The sequence below is a fragment of the Pongo pygmaeus genome, chromosome 7 (assembly GCF_028885625.2).
Source record: "Pongo pygmaeus isolate AG05252 chromosome 7, NHGRI_mPonPyg2-v2.0_pri, whole genome shotgun sequence".
Taxonomy (NCBI): domain Eukaryota; kingdom Metazoa; phylum Chordata; class Mammalia; order Primates; family Hominidae; genus Pongo; species Pongo pygmaeus.
Window position 1 is genome coordinate 114,941,424 of NC_072380.2, and position 12,185 is coordinate 114,953,608.

Here is a 12,185-nt window from a genome sequence, read left to right on the forward strand (position 1 = left end):
CTCTTTTCTACAGTTGATTTTGAATGTTATACTTTTGCCATAGGGTGACATGGGGTGACAAAGCATTCATCTACCAGAAAGAAGTATGAACTCCTTTCTTGTGGCTTGGTTCATAAGCATAATCTGTTTATGCTGCTGACAATAATTCCCCTTTTTAGCTTTGACATTGCTAGAGAAAAGTGAATACATTTACTATGGAATTTTAAGCACTAAAGCACTAAATCTCTCTAAGTGGAATGATGATGGATCTTTGCTTGTTTTACATCTTTAGTGGGCAGACAGCCTTATTCAGGGGCTTATCATTGGTGATGATAAGGACGGACACTGCTTTCTTCACCTGGGTTCCCTAGTTCAAGTCAGGTTGAATGACGACTTACCTTTGCTGCCACACCCTTTATTAGTTGTCATCAGATGAAGGAATCTGAACCAGGAATTCGAGTCTAGGCATCTTCATTGCCAGCAGGCAGGCGAGCCTGGAACTGAATAGGGAGAGCCTCAGAGCAAGTGTTTCCTGAACAGGACTGGGCTTCTGGGGCACAACCATTTTTGAGAGCATGGAGCCCTGAACTGTACACATTTACAACATACACATGCCAAGCAGAGACCCCCCACTGCAAATAAAATCCAAGAGTTTGATATATACAACACCATTCCCACCAACCCACTTCCATCCGTCCCAGATTCTCTTTTTTTTTTTTTCTTTTTTAGACAGGGTCTCCCTCTGTTGCCCAGGCTGGAGTGCAGCCTCGAATTCCTGGGCTCAGGATCCTCCTGCTTTAGCCTCTTGAGTAACTGGGACTACAAGTGTCAGCCATCACACCTGGCTAATTTTTTTATTTTGAATTTTTTTAGAGACAGAGTTTTGCTCTGTTGCCCAGGCTGGCCTTGAACTCCTAGGCTAAAACGATCCTCCTGCCTCAGCCTCCCAGAGTGCTGGGATTCCAGGCATGAGCCACTGTGCCCAGCCTCCCAGATTCTCATTTATGGGTCTCTGCTGAGAAAACAGACTGTTACTGTTACAATATATTGTAAAGGCAATTCATATAGAATTTCTTATCTCATTATGACCTTTATATATTTCTTTGAAATTAATCAATCTAAAAATCACTGCATTTCCTGGAAAGTTATCGTTTGGAAAGTTACCTCACTATAGTAGCCAATGAATTGTTAGTTGAACTAATATATTAGACCACTTGGCTCTCAGTAGAAATGTATCAATGCAGTTATGATGTCTTTCTTTTCAACTATCGCTAATCTATCTCATGGCCTTGCAAAAATAATTTGGCTTTTTTGTTCTGAGTAATTTCCCTCCTGCCTACATCACTGCATGATGTGATAATAAAAGCAATACCAACCATCGTCATCATCACCACAATAATAGTTGACGTTTAATTTTATGTGTCAACTTGACTGGGCTGAGGAGTACCCAGACTGCTAGTAAAACATGATTTCTGCTGGGCGCTGTGGCTCACGCCTGTAATCCCAGCACTTTGGGAGGCCGAGGTGGGTGGATCACCTGAGTTCAGGAGTTTGAGACCAGCCTGACCAACATGGAGAAACCCTGTCTCTACTAAAAATACAAAATTAGCTGGGCGTCATGGCGCATGCCTGTAATCCCAGCTACTCAGGAGGCTGAGGCAGGAGAATCGCTTGAACCCGTGAGGTGGAGGTTGTGGTGAGCCAAGATCATGCCATTGCACTCCAGCCTGGGCAACAAGAGCAAAACTCTGTCTCAAAAACAAACAAACAAACAAAAAACAAACAATCAAAAAACATGATTTCTGAGTATGTCTATGAGGGTGTTTCTGGAAGAGATTAGCATTTGAACTGGTGGACTGAGTAAAGATCTGCCCTCACCAATTGAGTGAGCATCATCCAATTCATTGAGGACCTGAATAGAATAAAAAGGCAGAGGAAGGGTGAATATGCCCTCTGTTTGATCTGGGATTTCAATCCTCCTGGTTTTGGGGCCTTTGGACTCAGACCAATACTTAAACCATCCCTGGACTCAAGCCCTCTGATTGGTTTTCCTGGTTCTCCAACTTGCAGATGGCAGACTGTGGGACTTCATCTCTGTAATTCTGTGAGCCGATTCCTGTAATTAATCTCTCTCTCTCCCTCTCTCTCTCCATATATATATATATATATATCTCCTGGAAAATTACATCACTGAGTCATTTTTACTCCTGGACTTTTAGCTGTAGTAGCCAACTAATTGTCAGTTACATATATGGCCAGATTTATCACCTATCAATATTCTTTTGATTCTATTTCCCTGTAAAACCCTAATACAAATAGCACTGAACATTGCAATGTTTTAAGCACTGTTCTACGTACTTCACATATATTAATACATTTAATCCTCGCAGTCTCGTGAAGTAGAAACTATTGTTATCTCCATTTTATAATGAGGAAACTGAGGGACAGAGAGGTTAGCTAACTTGCCTAAGGTTATACACGTATCAAAAGGTAGGTATATAACTGCTTTTAAAAAATAGTTTGTTTTTAGGCTATAAAAATGATACATACAGTTTTTACAGAGTTCTTATACAAAGAATTATAATTCTTCCAAACATCTCTTTATGTATCTAGGGATATGCTGACTCATTATTATCATAACATAAATGAAATTAAGCACACAATACTTTTCTGTAATCTGCCTTTCTCTCTTCCTCCCTCCCTCCTTCCTTCCTTCCTTCCTTTTGACTTTGTTTTCTAAGATGATCTCTTTTCTTTTCTCTTTTTTTTCTTTTTCTTTTTTTTTTAAGACGGAGTCTCGCTCTGTTGCCCAGGCTGGAGTACAGTGGTGCAATCTCAGCTCATTGCAACTTCCACCTCCTGGGTTCAAGCAATTCTCCTGCCTTGGCCTCCCGAGTAGCTGGGATTACAGGCGCACGGCACCACACTCAGCTAATTTTTGTATTTTTAGTAGAGATGGGGTTTCACCCTGTTGAACAGGCTGGTCTTGAAGTCCTGACCTCAAGTGATCCCCTCGTATTGGCCTCCCAAAATGCTGGGATTACAGGTGTGAGCCACTGTGCCCAGCCCAGGCTGGTCTTGAACTCCTGGCATTAAGCGATCTTCCCACCTCAGTTTCCCAAAGTGCTGGGATTACAGGCATGAGCCACAATGCCCAGCCTGCAATCTACTTTTTCTCCTTCATTAGATGATCCAGCATAGGTAGACATCAACAGCCCTTTTAACACTCTTTGGTTATTAGAACGATTGGGCTGAGGGGAACCTCCCAGCCGCATCAGAAGGGTGGACTTGATCAGTGTTTCCAGTCCAAGACGGATTCTTTATAGCAAGTTTTATTTTAGTCTGATTTTTAATGTAGCTCTCCTTGAGAATGCCACAAAAATCTTTTCTGGAATGCAAGCCAGGAAGGGCTGCTGGTCATTGACTCTGAACTGACAGCCTGATCTTCTTCTCCAACTCTCTGGAGAACTGGCATCAAACTCTGGGCTGACCACTGGTTTGGTGACATCTGAGGTCATATGCTAGTTGGCACCAGCGAAACCCAGCATGGAGACACATACCCGCAGAGGTGAAGCTGAGCCGAGAGCTATCCCTGGGCAGTGTTATTTCAGCAGTACCATGGCATGTGATGAGCTAGTGAGGAAAGAAGTTGAAATGGCTCCAGGAAACCAGATAAGTTTTGTGATGAGGGCTTCCATGCACCACACTAGGCAACACTACTCACACCACAGTCTATATGGATGACACTTCTGAGTTGCCCAGTACACAGCATGAGTAGTCCTAAGTGACGGGCCCAGCTGAGGCTGGGCCTGCAGAGCAGAGTTACACCCTGTGGCCAGTTGATAGAAGATAAATAATGCTAATAATAATGACTATGACTAGCAACAGAACCTCCAATGTGCCACACACTCTATTTTTCAGAGACGGGGTCTTACTCTGTTGCCCAGGTTGGTCTTAGACTCAAACCTTGAATTCAAGCAATCCTCCCGCCTCAGCCTCCTGGGTAGTTGGGATTACAGGCATGCGCTACCATGCCCAGCTGAAACATTCTATACCTCTAGGTGTTTGATATGTATCATCTCATTGGAGTCTTCCAACAGCCTATGTGGGAAGTGTTAGTATTATCATCTCATCATCCCATTTTACCGATGAGAAAAGGCCAACACAGAAAATTTCATTAACTTGTTCAAAGTTTCACAGATAGTAACTGGCAGAGCAAGGGCCCGCACCCTGGCACTCTGAGTTGAAGATCTGTGTGTCTAACCACCTTCCATGCTGCCTCCAGGGAAATGAGCCAGATATTTAAGGCTCCCAATATATATCTTTTCTTTTCTGGTGAAATCCTCCTGGCTCATTCAAGCTAAGGAAAATGGTAGAGTATAGTGGTTAAGACCCAGATATGTCCCTTGAAAATGGTGTGGCTGCAGCAAGTAACTTACCTTCCCTGAGCCCTGGTTCCCTCCTCTGTCTCGTGAAGCTAGTGCTTCTTCCTTATGGCATGTGGTAAGGAGTTACAGTGGGCTGGCACACACATAGGAAACACTCAATATGTGGTAGTTATGAAGAGGCATAAGGGTAGGGCAATAAACCCTAAGGGGCCAATCGGTTTTCAACAACAGTCTCTTATTGGGGCAAAAACAACTACGGGCTGAACCACACTTTTTCTTTCTTTTTTTTGAGACCAAGTTTCACTCTTGTGACCCAGGCTGGAGTGCAATGGTGCAATCTTGGCTCACTGCAACCTCCACCTCCTGGGTTCAAGAGATTCTTCTGCCTCAGCCTCCCGCATAGGTGGGATTACAGGCGCACACTACTGTGCCCAGCTAATTTTTGTATTTTTAGTAGAGAAAGTGTTTCTCCATGTTGGCCAGCCTGGTCTCAAGCTCCTGACCTCAGGTGATCTGCCCACCTCGGCCTCCCAAAGTGCTGCTATTACAGGTGTGAGCCACCACACCCGGCCTGAACCACGCTCCTAATCCCTGAAGTGTATCAGTTACAGGAAACCAAAAAGCAGCTAAGCCTAGAAAGAGAAGGGAACAATGACATTAACATTGCATCACAGCTCTTAACATTTGTTTTTGTTTTGTTTTGAGACAGGGTCTCGCTCCGTCTCACTCCTGAGTAGCTGGGATTACATTCAGGCGTATGCCTGTAAAGATGGATTTTCATCTTTAAAATGAGGACCCTGTTTTTTGTTTTTTTTTTTTTTTTGAGATGGAGTTTTGCTCTTGTTGCCTGGGCTGGAGTTCAATGGCACAATCTCGGCTCACTGCAACCTCCATCTCCTGGGTTCAAGCGATTCTCCTGCCTCAGCCTCCCAAGTAGCTGGGATTATAGGCATGTGCCACCACGCCTGACTAATTTTATATTTTTAGTAGAGATGGGGTTTTTCCATGTTGGTCAGGCTGGTCTCAAACTCCTGACCTCAGGTGATCCACTGGCCTTGGCCTCTCGAAGTGCTGGGATTACAGGTGTGAGCCATTGCACCCAGCCGAGGTCCCTGATTTTAAGAGGGTCAGCAGCAGATCTGCTCCACCAGGAAGAGAAGGAATGGGGACTAGCACCTATTGAGCCGCTGATATGTCCCACACTCTTCTTTAAAAAATGTAATGTACTGTAATTTTTTTTTAGAGACTAATTTTGTTCTTAGTTGCCCAGGCTATAGTGCAGTGGCACAATCACAGCTTACTGCAGCCTTGACCTCCTGGGCTCAAGCAATCCTCCCACCTCAGCCTACTGAGTAGCTGGGACTACTGGCATGCACCACCATACCAGGCTAATTTTTTGATTTTTTGTAGAGACAGTGTCTCACTTTGATGCCCAGGCTTGTCTTAAACTCCTGGGCTTAAGTAATCCTCCCACCTCGGCCTCCCAAAGTGCTAGGATTACAGGCATGAGCCACCACAACAGGCTCTTAAGGTTTCTAACCAAAGTGTACCTGTAACTGGTACATTTCAGAGATTAAGAGTGTGGTTTTGACCAACAAATCCTGTTGTCTGTGACATGCCTCCCGCGGGCCCCGTCAGCCTGGACATCTGGTTCGGGCTGCCTGTGCTCCTTACCTGCGTAGGTACTCTGGCTCCAGCCTGCTGGCTACTTCCAGGGCCTCACCCAAGCCTGGGGCACTGGTCTCAACCCTGGTGTGTGGCTCCAGCTTGGCATTCTTGAAGCTGAGCAGGACTTGACCTCAGTAACCCAGTGGCCGAGCTTAGCAAACAGGCTCTAGGTCTCTACTCTCCTCGAACTTCCAGCTTCTGCTTATTCCTGGATCTGGATGGGCCCTTCCACTTGCTTTCTCATTTAATTATTAGTCTTTGCCTTGGCTGAAGCCTGGTCTTGCTCGTTAGTCCTGAAGGGGCTCTTTTCTAGGGCACTTGTGGTAGCCTGAGTTCTCCAGAAAAAAGCAGAGGTAAAACTTACGCGCGAATTCTTTATTGACAGACACAATCCTAGGGCGGCAGGAATGAGCAGAGGGACTGGAGTCCAGGGAGGAAGGAAAGCAAGCACAGGGTAGGGTATTTCTTTTTCTTTTAAACTTTTTTTTTTTTTTTGACAGAGTTTTTGCTCTATTGCCCAGGCTAGAGTGCAATGGTGCCATCTTGGCTCACTGCAACCTCCACCTCCTGGGTTCAAGTGATTCTCCTGCCTCAGCCTCCCAAGTAGCTGGAATTACAGGCGTCTGCTACCACACCTGGCTAATTTTTGTATTTTGAGTAGAGACAAGGTTTCACCATATTGCCCAGGCTGGTCTCGAACTCCTGACCTCAGGTGATCCACCTGCCTCAGCCTCCCAAAATGCTAGGATTACAGGTGTAAGCCACCACACCCGGGTTATTTAAATTTTTTTTTAGGGATGGGTTTCCCCCTGTCGCCCAAGCTGGAGGGCAGTGGTGCAATCAGAGCTCACTGCAGCCCGGAACTCCTGGGCTCAAGTGATCCTCCCGCTTCAACCTCCTGAGTAGCTGAGACTACAGCCTTGGACTCCAGCAATCCTCCCAGGTGCAGGCCACCACAATGGGCTTTTAAAAAATTTTTTATAGCTGGGCATGGTGGCTCACGCCTGTAATCCCAGCACTTTGGGAGGCCGAGGCGGGTAGATCACGCGGTCAGGAGTTCAAGACCAGCCTGACCAAGATGGTAAAACCTCGTCTCTACTAAAAATACAAAAATTAGCTGGGCATGGTGGCGGGTGCCTGTAATCCCAGCTACTCAGGAGGCTGAGGCAGAGAATTGCTTGAAACCAGGAGGCAGAGGTTGCAGTGAGCCGAGATTGGGCCACTGCACTCCAGCCTGGGTGACAGGCTGAGACTCCGTCTCAAAAAAAAAAATTTTTTTTTTGTAGAGATGGGGGGAGTCTCACTATGTCACCCAGGCTGGTCTCGAACTTCCGGCCTCAAGTGATCCTCTCACCTCAGCCTCCCAAAGCGCTGGGATTACAGGCACGAGCCACTGCACCCTGCCAGCCCTACCTTCCTGAGAAACCCAGCGAGCCATTTGGTCAGACAGGACATCCTGGGCCAAACTGTTGAAGGGAGAAAGAAGAAGGAATGTTTCTGCCAGCTCTGTCTTGTCTCCTATACCTCACTGGTTAAAACTCCCCCTCACCCTGGGTCAGATCTCATGCCTCATAGGACTTCCTCTGAGTCCAGGTTTTAGGAGTTTAGGCCTGATAGAGGCAGCTCTGGAGCAAGCCCTCCCCTCAGGGAAGGCACAGACAGCTCGTGCAGTCAGAGATGAAGTGATGGTGGCAGCAGGCAAGACTGTCCATGCAGCAAGCAGCCCCGGGCCCGGGAGGCAGGTGGAGCCGGGAAGAACGGGAAAGACCCATCAGTCAGGTCTCTGACAGCCCCTACTTCCAACAACTCCGGCCTGAGCAGTATGTCATAGAAGCCTAAGCCTCAGATCTGGCCCTCCCAACTGTGCTAGGCTGAACAGTGTCCCCCAAAATTCATGTCCACCCAGAACCTCAGGATGTGACCTTATTTGGAAATAGGGTCTTTGTAGACATAGTTCGTTGAAAGGGGATTATACTGGATTAGGGTGGGCCCTATGTCCAATATGACTGGTGTCCTCATAAGGAGAGAGGACACAGGTCAGGCACGGTGGCTCATGCCTGTAATCCCAGCACTTTGGGAGCCTGAGGCGGGCGGATTACGAGGTCAGGAGATAGAGACCATCCTGGTTAATGCAGTGAAACCCCATGTCTACTAAAAATACAAAAACAAAATTAGTCGGGCCTGGTGGCGGGTGCCTGTAGTCCCAGCTACTCGGGAGGCTGAGGCGGGAGAATGGCGTGAACCCAGGAGGTGGAGCTTGCAGTGAGCCAAGATTGCGCCACTGCACTCCAGCCTGGGTGACAGAACAAGACTCTGTCTCAAAAAATAAAAAAGAATAGACACAGAGACACACACACACAAACACACAGACACACACACATACACACAGATACATACACAATCACACACACAGACACATACATAATCACACGCACAGATACACAAACATACACAGGGAAGATGGCCATGTGGTGATGGAGGGGGAATTTGGAGTGATGCATCTACAAGCCAAGGAATGCCAGCGATTTCCAGGAGCCACCAGAAGTTGGAAGAGGCAAGGCAGGACTCTTCCCTAGAACCTTCAGGGGGAGCATGGACCTGCAGACACTTTGATCTTAGACTTCTGGCCTCCAGAATTATAAACGAATAGACTTCTGTTACTTTAAGCCACCCAGTTTGTGGTAGTTTGTTACAGCAGTCCAAGGAAACGAATGCTTTTCCAAGTATGAAAGCTGATCCCTTGTAGAAAACTTGCAGCTCTTAGTATCACAGCTGATAATATTAATAAGAGCACTGGTTGAGTGCTTACATGCCAGCCTCTGTTCTTAGTATTTACAGGTAGTGGGTGATCCCGTCCTTACAGTAACACCCCAGGGTCGTCATTTTAAAGATAAAGACTCAGAGGGATGGTATGTACAACCACGCCGACTGACTCCACCAGGAAGGGAAAGGATGGGGACTAAAGTTTATTGAGCTGCTATGTCCCAGGCTCTTTTCTTTTTAAAATTTAATTTAATATAAATTAAATTTTTTTTTTAGGCTCGGGGTCTCATTCTGTCACCCAGGCTGAAGTGCAGTGGTGAAATTATGGCTCATCGTAACCCCAAACTCTGGGGCTCAAGTGATACTCTCACTTCAGCCTCCCAAGTAGCTAGGGCTACAGGTGTGCACCACCATGCCCAGCTAATTTATTTTTATTTTTTGTAGAGATAGGGGCTACTGCTATGTTGCCCAGGCTGGTCTTGAACTACTGGCCTCAAGTGATCCTCCTTTCTCAGCCTTCTGAGCAGCTGGGACTACTACAGGCACACACCACCATGCATGGCTAATTTTAAAACTGTTTCTTTGTAGAGATGGGGTCTTGCTATGTTGCCCAGTCTAGTCTCAAACTCCTGGGGTCAAACAATCCTCTTGCCTTGGCCTCCCAAAGCACTGGGATTACAGGTATAAGCCACTGTGCCTGGCTGCAGGCTCCTAATGTTTCATTTACATTGATGGTAGGGAGAAAAAAGTTTGTTTTTCTGAAAGCTGGAGACAGAATTTCTCTTGGGGAGATGTTATATTGGGTTTAGGCCCCTTTGGAAAGAAAGGTGCAGCTCCTCTTCTCCCTTCACTCCCCTTGCTTGAAAAGCAGGAGGAGTAGATTTGGGCTGTGAGGGGCAGATGTCTTGACAGAGAAGGGATGGCGACCGAGAGGCAAAGGGAACTTAGTGGCTTGAGAGAAGGCTAGTGTCCGCTTGAAGAGAAGGGTGGAATGTGCTGGGAATGTCTGAGGAATTGTGAAGAACAAGGATATAACATATTGATTCTGATTTTTTTCTTTGTGCTTCCCTGAATTATAATTTTCCTCCATAGTCTTGAACCCTCAGAAGACATCTGAGCCACCACGCCTGGCCTTTCTGGGGAGGGCAGGCATGGGGCCATGGAAAGTGGGCAGCACAGAGAAGATCTGAGATGAAAGCAGTGATCCGTGGAAGAATAGATGTTGTCAGAGGAGACAAGGAGAAATGGCGCCCCTGTGAGAACCCGTAACATGGACACAGGAAGGGGAACATCACACTCTGGGGACTGTTGTGGGGTGGGGGGAGGGGGGAGGGATAGCACTGGGAGATATACCTAAAGTATAATAATAAAAAATATATATATATAATGAAGAAAAAAAAAAAAAAGATAAGAGGAGGCTGCTGGATTTCTCCCTGCAAGAGGAATGAGAGTTTGCATCACTTTTATTTAATGGTAAAGGACTGGGTGACCCTAGCAGCTTGGAGGATTTGGCGTTAAACAGACATCTGAATCAGGTTAAGACATCTGATTCTTCAGTTACGCATTTGCTCCTTTGATCTTTACAACAATCACATGAAAGAGTCCTTGCCCCGCACTCAGCACTCCTTGGGGACATGGTGTTTTTCTCTCTCATTGCTGTTGTGTTCTCAGCACCTAGAACACTCCATGACTCAGAGAAGGTGCTCGGTAAATATTTGTTACATTAATGAAAGAATTATCCCTATTTTACAAATGAGGAAACTGAAGCATGGGAATGTAAATAACTTTCCCATAGTCACACAGAGCAAGTTGGTTTTGACCTCAAAATGTAACTTTCTTCTACAAAGGACCCCTTGTACCTCTGGGGTTCTCAGTGGAGGTTTGAAAAATTTTATTGATTCTTCTGCAAAATCTTGTTAAAGCATCAAGTTAGGGAAAGTGGTAAAGAATAGAAGTGCCTACATGAGAAAATGGATTCTTAGGCTGATTTTTTTTTTTGAGACGGAGTTTCACTTTTGTTGCCCGGTCTGGAGTACGATGGCACAATCTCAGTTCACTGCAACTTCCGCCTCCCAGATTCAAGTGATTCTCCTGCCTCAGCCTCCCAAGTAGCTGGGATTACAGGCATGCACCACCACACCCGGTTAATTTTTGTAGTTTTAGTAGAGACAGGGTTTGGCTGTGTTGGTCAGGCTGGTCTCGAACTCCTGACCTCAGGTGATCCACCCACCTCAGCCTCCCAAAGTGTTGGGATTACAGGCGTGAGCCACCGTGCCTGACCCTAGGCTGATTTTTGAAGGAGAAAAATCTCTGAGGCACACACACTTATTATGTGACTAAATCTCTTCTGGACCTGTCAGTGTTTGTTAGTGTCGGTAAAACTCCAGCTCACCAGAAGCATTTCTAGCACATTTTAAGAAATGTTTTAAATGTTATCTCCTGACTTAAATTAACAAAAAGTATGACCCCCCCAATTATCCATAATTCTTCCACCTTCACCCAAAATAATCATGGTTAATATCTAGGTATATTTTCTTATAGTTTTTTCTATTTAGTATTTTGTTAAGAGAACTGGCTATCTATATAGACAAGTTCACAATATTTATCATAAATATATTTCCCAGTATCATTAAAAAATTGTCAACAAATGTAAAGTTTAATGGCTTTATAATAGTTCACTATATAGTTCTTTCCAAAGTTATGTAGTCACTGCTATGGTCTCAATGTCTGTGTGTCCCCACAATTTATATATTTAAACCTAATCTGCAATGCAATAGATTAGAAGGTGGGGCCTTTGGGATAATTAGGTCGTGAGGGTGGAGCTCTCATGCATGGAATTTGTGCTCTCAAAAAGACTCCTTTCCCCTTCCACCCCATGAGGACACAGTGGAGAAGGCGTCATCTATGAACCAGAGAGTTAGCCCTCGCCAGATGCTCTGTCTGCCATGCCCTTGATCTTGGACTTCCCAGCCTCCAGAACTGTGAGCAGTAGATTTCTATGGTTTATAAGCTACCCAATTTGTGATATTTTTGCTATAGCAGCCTGAAAAGACTAAGCTATCACAATAGTCTTTTAAAGCAATGAAAGAGATTGTCTGGGACAGCCTGGGCAACATAGTGAAACCCTACCTTTACAAAAAATATTTTAAGAATAGCTGGGTATGGTAGGGTGGACCTGGAGTCCCAGCTACTCGGCAGATTGAGGTGGAAGGATCACCTGAGCTCGGGAGGTCAAGGCTGCAGTGAGCCGTGATTGTGCCACTGCGCTGCAGCCTGGGTGACAGAGTGAGACCCTGTCTTTAAAAAAAAAAAGCTTGTCTGGGAACCAATGCTTAGATCATTCCCCCCAAAACAGATTTCTTCCAAAAGTCTGAGTAGCCCCTGTAG

General features: G+C 45.7%; 1 long non-coding RNA gene across 1 annotated transcript in view; it reads right to left on the reverse strand.

The window, feature by feature from the left end:
* Positions 1 to 372: 372 nt before the first annotated feature.
* Positions 373 to 12,185, reverse strand: part of LOC134740123 (uncharacterized) — a 55,139-nt gene continuing 43,326 nt past the window's right edge. Inside the window, exon 3 of the long non-coding RNA XR_010127363.1 lies at positions 373 to 479. This is a non-coding gene — a long non-coding RNA (uncharacterized LOC134740123). The remainder of the gene's footprint in view (positions 480 to 12,185) is intronic.